General features: G+C 46.5%; 1 pseudogene; it reads right to left on the bottom strand.

Annotated features, from left to right (window-relative positions):
* Window positions 1-393: 393 nt before the first annotated feature.
* On the bottom strand, window positions 394-6710 carry LOC109785510 (F-box protein At5g49610-like; annotated as a pseudogene).
* Window positions 6711-7554: the final 844 nt, after the last annotated feature.

Here is a 7554-nt window from a genome sequence, read left to right as displayed (position 1 = left end):
TAAAATACTGAATGAATAAGGTCAACTAGACATGGCACAGGTTGAAACTTTTAGTAGTACACTAAGAGGTTGACAATCTGCACTAGGATTTGGGATAATCATAATAATTGATTATTATGGACAAGAAGGCTGATTACAGTAATAACATAGCCCCATGGAACTAATACATGTCCAGAACAACAACCAGTGCTAGGTAAACAAGAACATGGGTAACAATGTTCTTCGGAAATGACATTATGCTTAATCTATAGGTTTACCAGGCATTGTTCTGAACTGGAAATCAACCAAATGGGAGTGCAAGCACCAGCAAATTGGGCGGCATGATTCAAGCAGATTCAGAGGTACACAAACAAGTACTTCAGCTGACAAAAGATCCAATTTTTAGAGGTCACACTACTGCCCATCTGCATCTGCTAATGACTCTAAAAACAGAGGAACATAGGATAGAAACCGCTGCCGTTGTCCTATGTTTATCTCAACATTAAGGATACAACCAACTTTCTGATGTTGCATATCGTAGCTGCCAAGGCATCACCTTCCCATGAAACCAGGAAAATGGTGTCACAATCTGGATGAATCTCAGCCACACTATACCACTTCCTAGTCATGCTCGTAAGCTTATCGACGCTGGCGGTATTCTTCAGGACCAATTCTTTACTGTCACAATCCTTGAGGCACCAGAGTTCAATATTATCAATGGAAGAAGCTATAGCAAAGTGTAAGCACCCCTGCGATGATCCAAGCGTGCCAACTCCTGAACTGTCACTACTAGGAAAAGGCCTACTAGTGGCGCACCAGTTTTGCCTACTAATGGCGCACTACTGGTGCGCCACTAGTACCACGCCACTAGTATTTTTTACTAATGGCGCACTGCCAGTGCGCCATTAGTATACCATTAGTATAGGCCACGGTGCGCCATTAGTATGCCTCCCAGTGGGCATGTGCTTGGCCATACTAATGGCGCACTGCTGGGTGATGCGCCATTAGTATCCTTTGGCATACTAATGGCGCACGTTTGGGTGATGCGCCATTAGTATGTATATTAGGGATTTTTTTTTCTTTTCTGATATTTGCACAGATTACAAAATATATTATTGGACAGAATATAAACAGCACCACACAGCAATAGCAGATTCATCGAATACAATAGAAGATTGGTCTCCGAATACAATTCATCATATAAGTCTCCGAATTCAAAAGACCGAACAAAGATAGAACATTACAAGTCTCGAGACCGCGAGTAGCGAGTTTGTCGAAAGTAATACTAATCCTAACAAGTCCTACTAATCATCATCATACAACTTCTACTCGTTATTAAGGACCTAAAATACCCTATTTAAGGTAAAATAGCATAAAACAATATAGACCCTGACTCTCCATTATGGAGAATGGAGATCATCCTGTCTCCAATTCTTGCGCGGCGCTTCCTTTTGCTTCCAAGAACCTCCTTACGACTGTCCATACATTTTTTCCATTCTCTGATTAGCATGTCTCCACTTCTTCTAGAAATCCGGTATGGACAGTTGAGATTCGTAGGATGACCTGGATATAAGTTCGAAACTTGAAGGCTGCCATTCTGATACATCAAATGAGGCACACAATCCTCTGGGATTCTCTGTTGAAAAACATAGTAAACTTCATAGTTAGCAATGATGTACTAGTTTTAGAAGTATGCAAAAGATGCACGGATGTCGTAATAGTAAAAAATCTTACCAGGGTATCTCCATGGTAGTTACCGTAGTTCAACACATGCACTAGTGGCACGTATTGACCATAATGTTGAGGAGTTTGATTGTAGATATTGTAATTCTCAAGATCAGTACAAAATCCGACCAGATGATTTTTCTCCTGATAAGTTAACTCAGAGCCATCGGTGTAGTGGGTTTTGTCTACCATTTTCCGCACATTTTTTGAACAATCAAAATAAGCTGTCAATGGAAATAAGTTGTCAACTATTTTGAAATAAACAATATAGATTAGTTAATAATTAACTATGTTTGACAAACTCACATAGCGGTAGAACTGGAGGCGTATCAACAAGGACCCAAATGTCTATATTGTCTTGGTCGATGCCAGGATCACCAAGATCCATGGTGACAAGCATACCCTCATCAAAACCATACATCTTGCAAAATGCTTCCCAATTTTTGCAACCAAAATGGGTTACGCTCTCAGCATTATACAGATTTACTTCAAAATCCACATCATGATGTGTCCTTAGGTGAATTTTCTTCGTTTCAAAATTTTCATGATCTTCAAAATCCATACTCTCCAAGACATAGCGTCTTGCATGGCATAGGATAAACTATACTCGAATTGTAAAAGATGAAATTACACGTTGAAATAGTTGAAGTCATGCTTAATTATGAAAAAAACACTTGTCGTCGTTGCGTACCGTTTCAATTTCGAAGGTCTCCTCGAGCTTAATGCTGAAGCGCCGATCATCGTCCAGGTGAGGCCTGTCGCAGAGACCTCGACCGTCGTGGCACCAGTCGCACTCCCCCGGGAGACTTTCGTCGTCTGATGACGACATTTCCTATGTTCATAATTCAAAACTACATCATCTCTGTTGGGTCCAATAAGATAATCCACAGTGTGGTGAAAACACGCCCATCCAAATAGAATATGTGGTATGGGCTTTTTTAGTAGGTCATCCTACCATATTAGGGTTTATCGATGACGAGCAACTGACATTAGTAATAACTATGAGTAGATATCACACTTCTATATGTATAACACAAGAGGCAGTTGATCCTACTTAATTAAGTACTAAGATACCCCGGCCCATGCATTAGTCGGAAGTGCCCCATATGTCCTATTTTTAGCAAAGTCATGCTAAAATTCACGGAAAATTTCAGCATGACCTTTGCTGAAAATAGGACATATGGAGTACCCGAATTTGCCGGAACGAAAGTTAATCGATTCCGGCAAACTCAAGGGCCTTTCGGGGTACCTGCAAAATCATCACGACACGATGGTCGGAGACAAAACCCAGCAAACTAGCACCACAATGTGCCTCTACTTTCATATGGATGAAAAGGCCACAGACCATATGGTCCTCTGCTTTCATATGGACAAAAAGCAGCTCTGCTAATGATCCACAGTCCCACAGTACTGAATGGGTTTTTGCAGAAACAAAACAGACATCACAGGAGAGAAGTCCCAGTGGACAAGTCAGAATGGCATAAAGACATGACTGCATACATTAGGGCAGATGTGATTTTGGTACAGCTACACTACTGCAGGCTGCATACATTCAGTCATTCTAAAATTTATTTTAGTCTACTACTAAAATTCAGCACTAGCATATCTTCAACACTCCAATTTCTTTCAGTTTTGGCAGTTTATGTGCCTTTGGTAAGCATTATATGGATGAGATGGAATGATTTGTGGTCCTAGGAGATTTAGTTTGGGGGTCATAATCTCCAACCTCATCACAAAATACTACTACTACTGTTGCATATGATTCATGCCCTAAGCACAATATACTACTACTACTGCTGCATCATATCATAGGAAATAATTGCCACTGATATCATTCCAGCCTCTCAAGTGGAAGATGACCCAGCTAACTGAATTTAGTTTCAGTAAGGTTTTCAGTAAAGCCAAATTAATTGCCACTGATATCATTCCAGCCTCTCAAGAGGCTTGACTATATGTCTCTGTTCTGTCTACTCCATTGTCTCTAGCTAACCATGGCATCTACACTGACTGATTTGCTAAGCTTTTGGGAGACTGTGTGTATAGAGCTTCTACTAAAAACAAGAACCATGCTCAGTGTTATGGCCTTGCAGACCATCTGAATTTGTGTGAGGAGCGAACTGCTCCGATCTGCAGTGACACCACCCTTCACTTCTACATTAATTATCTGCAGCTTTCTCCCTTTAAACTAACAACATCACTGCTTTCAACAAACAAACTGTCAAGCTGGAACATAAACTAAAAAATTGATGTCGGCATTATAGGTTCTGATTCGGACAGTAAATATTGCCTATACTCCTTATGATAATGAGAAATGAGACTTGCTTGAGATACAATATGAATCTACTTTTCAGAACTGGAGATACCATATGAAAGTGCTGAACTTGACTGTTGACACAGATGCAACCTCATATGAAATATGTGTTGGAAACACTTGAGCTTTGTTACAAAGTAGAAGATTTTGCAACATAACCACTTATATTCACTGAAATAAACACTGAAATAACCACCACTTATATTCATCAACATAACCACTGCCAATCAGAGATGGGGGACAGGGGAGAGGGAGGGCGGACGCCGGCAGCCAGAGGGGCGGGAAGGGGATGAGCATACCTGCGCTGGACGCAGGTGGGTAGGGCTGGAGCTCACCCCGATTCTGCTCGATGATGAGTTCGTCCGATCCTGCAGAGAGAAGGGAAGGTGGAGGAGTCAGGAGGGAATGGAGGGGAGGAGGGAGGTCGAGGTGGACGCCGGCGGGTCAGGAAGGATTTACCTGGCCGCCGCTCGATTTGGCGCGTGGAAGACGAGGTGGGGCGGCGGGTAGACGCGGGGGCGGCGGCGCGGGGGAGCTGCAGTGGTGGGGGGCGCGGGGGCGGCGGCGCGGGGGAGCTGCAGTGGTGGGGGGCGCGGGGGCGGTGGGGGTCGGGGCGGCGGCGTCGTGGGTCAGGCCGGTGAGCGCGCGGGTGGACTGGCGAGGGAGAGAGAGGAATTAGCTAAGGGGGGAAACTTACTAATGGCGCACCCCGAAGCGGTGCGCCATTAGAATGTTTTTTTTACATAGCAATAGCGCACCCACGACGCGTGCGCCATTAGTAAAAAAAATTTATGTAGCAATGGCGCACCAGCCAGAGGTGCGCCATAAGTAATTATTATTATTATTATTTTTTGTTGCATCTAATAATTTTTTAGAAAATGAATATGAATATGAAACAGTAATAATTTTTTACAAAAACAGTAATAATTTTTTTAAAAATATCATCAAATTTGTTATTTGAAAATATTTATGAATATGAAAAAATATCATCAAATTTATTATTTGAAAATATCATCAAATTTGTTATTTGAAAATATAATCAAATTTGTTTTTTTTGCAATTTTAGTTGCATTCATTTGTGATGGTGGAGCGGGCCCGGGAGGGTGCGGGGGGTCGTCGGCGGCGGTGGAGCGGGCCGGGAGGGTGCAGGGGGTCGTCGGCGGCGGTGGAGCGGGCCGGGGAGGGTGCGGTGGGTCATCGGCGGCGGTGGAGCAGGGGAGCTAGGGTGTGGTGGGTCGTCGGCGGTGGTGGAGCGGGGGAGGGTGCGGTGGGTCGTCGGCGGCGGTCGAGCAGGGAAGGGTGCGGTGGGTCGAAGGCGGCGGTTGGAGCGGGGGAGGGTGCGGGGGGTCGGCGGCGGCGGCCGGTGGAGCGGGGTAGAGGGTGCGGGGGTGCTCAGCCGCGAGGGGGACCGGATCTGGCGAGGTGGGATAGCGATCGAGATGGAGGGGGATCGAGATCAAGTGTCCATGAAATATACACTAATGGCGCACCGTGGAACAGTGCGCCATGGCGCACTGTCCCTGGTGCGCCATTAGTAGTTTTGCAAAAAAATAAAAAATAAAAAATATTGTAGTGGCGCACTATGTGGCTGGTGCGCCATTACTAGTTAGAACTAGTAATGGCGCACTGTGCCCTGGTGCGCTATCAGTATGTTTGGAAAAATAAAAATAAAAAATTTGTTACGAATGGCGCACCGTTTGTCTGGTGCGCCGTTAGTGTCTTTCACACTAATGGCGCACCAGCACATGGTGCGCCATTGCTACATAGCAATGGTGCACCACATGTCTGGTGCACCATTAGTGGCCATTCCATCTATAGCCCTTTTCTTACTAGTGTGTACGGCACACGGATAATCTTCCACACTTTCACCTCCATGTCCACACCCACCAGCACATTCTCTTCATTAATGCCTTTATGGATGCCCATCAGGTACATCATACCGCCAACAAATACACATCTAGTAAGATAGAACAGCACCACTTTCTCAACCATCCCACTATCCCTGCGAGTCCAGGCTCTTGTCCGCGACGAGTAGATGTTCACTGCTGTGATGTAAGATCCCTGAAAGGTCTGCTTGAATTGAAGAACGTAGAAATGGGATGAGACTGCGGGATCAAAAGCCAGACCTGCAATACAGCTAAATCTGTTTTCCGGTGACTGCGGTGAAGGGGGCAGCTCTACCCACCTCCCGGTGACCGGATTGCACACGACAAAACGGAAATCGTCCTTTGCCCAATTCCAAGCGACCAACTTGTTGTTGTTGCCGCGGTAGAGAAGGAGGCCATTGCAGGCGTCTACCTGGGTCATGTCCTTGTACTTGTTAGGTTGCAGGTAAGGGAGGGAAGGGTCGAACAGGGCTGCCCCGCCGGAGACGCTGGCGAAGTGGTGGTGATGCCCGCTATCATCGGTGGTGAAGTAGAGGAAGCCAGCGAGGGTTTGGGGGAGCTTCTTGCGGTTGGCGGGGTCGGCGATGAGGTTGCGCCAGGACACGGAGATGCACTTGAAGCGGTGGACGGATCTGGCCGGGAGGTGGGAGAGGATCTCTAGGATGATGTCGTCGGTGAATAGGCCGGCCGCCTCTGCCGTCGCCTCCACATGGTTATCCAGCCTCAACTTGGTGTTCCTTCTCCGCCTCCTTCATGGAGCTCGGCTTGGTGTTCATCTTGAAGATCTCCCCCTTCTCCGCCTCCTCCATGGAGCGGAAGAGGAAGGGCTAGGCAGGGGACACGGTCAGGTCAGATCTGCAAATGGAGAGAGGAAATCATGGATCTGGCCGAAGAAAATCAACTCGGTGGTGATGCTCCTGCTGTGGTGAGTGGGAAAAGTACCTTCGTTTGGTTTACGGCGGCGACGGGCGCCGGCGGCTAACGGGGATGTGACCGGTGGCGCTTCCCTTCTCGAAGGACAGTACAACAACACGGCCGCTGGACCCCCTTTTTTCTAGACTAAACTAGAGGAAGAGGAAATGGGGATGCTTTGATTGCATAGTCGTACATATACAAACATAAAAAAGGTATATTTGTAAAGGAGTCACAATTTTCAGAATTTACCTTTTTCCGAACATGATTCTTCCTTTTTAGGAAAATAAAGAAAGGAAAACTTTCACTTAGACCGACTGATTTCTAGCTAGCGCAAACCTCCCAGTGAGTTGTCCGATCAAGTTTGATCATGCGGCGCTGGCGTCTCTCACGTGTCTATCGGGATAGTCTCATTGGCTCGACCGCATCGCAACCATGCGGTGCCTCACCCTCACGGCTTCACCTACATCACAGTAGAGGCGTCAAATCTAGGTGATGCGAGAGGCAATGCAGCGGTGAGCATCCTGAACGGCAAAGCCATGGCGACAACTGGAAGTGGAGGCGCGCATGGCGGCGATTGAGAGCATCGACTGAGGCACTGCGCTCATGTTTTTTCACACCTGCCCCAAAATCGAGCTGAAATGCTAAGTTTCGGTAAAATTTAGGGGTATGCATGCGGGGGCTCGACGAGCGGCGCTCTTGGGGCGTGGGGAGGCCGACGGCGCGGTGATTGTAGGGCGG

This window comes from Aegilops tauschii, chromosome 7 (genome assembly GCF_002575655.3).
Source record: "Aegilops tauschii subsp. strangulata cultivar AL8/78 chromosome 7, Aet v6.0, whole genome shotgun sequence".
Classification (NCBI taxonomy): domain Eukaryota; kingdom Viridiplantae; phylum Streptophyta; class Magnoliopsida; order Poales; family Poaceae; genus Aegilops; species Aegilops tauschii.
Note: the sequence above shows the minus strand (reverse complement) of the source record. Positions and strands in the feature narration are given on the sequence as shown.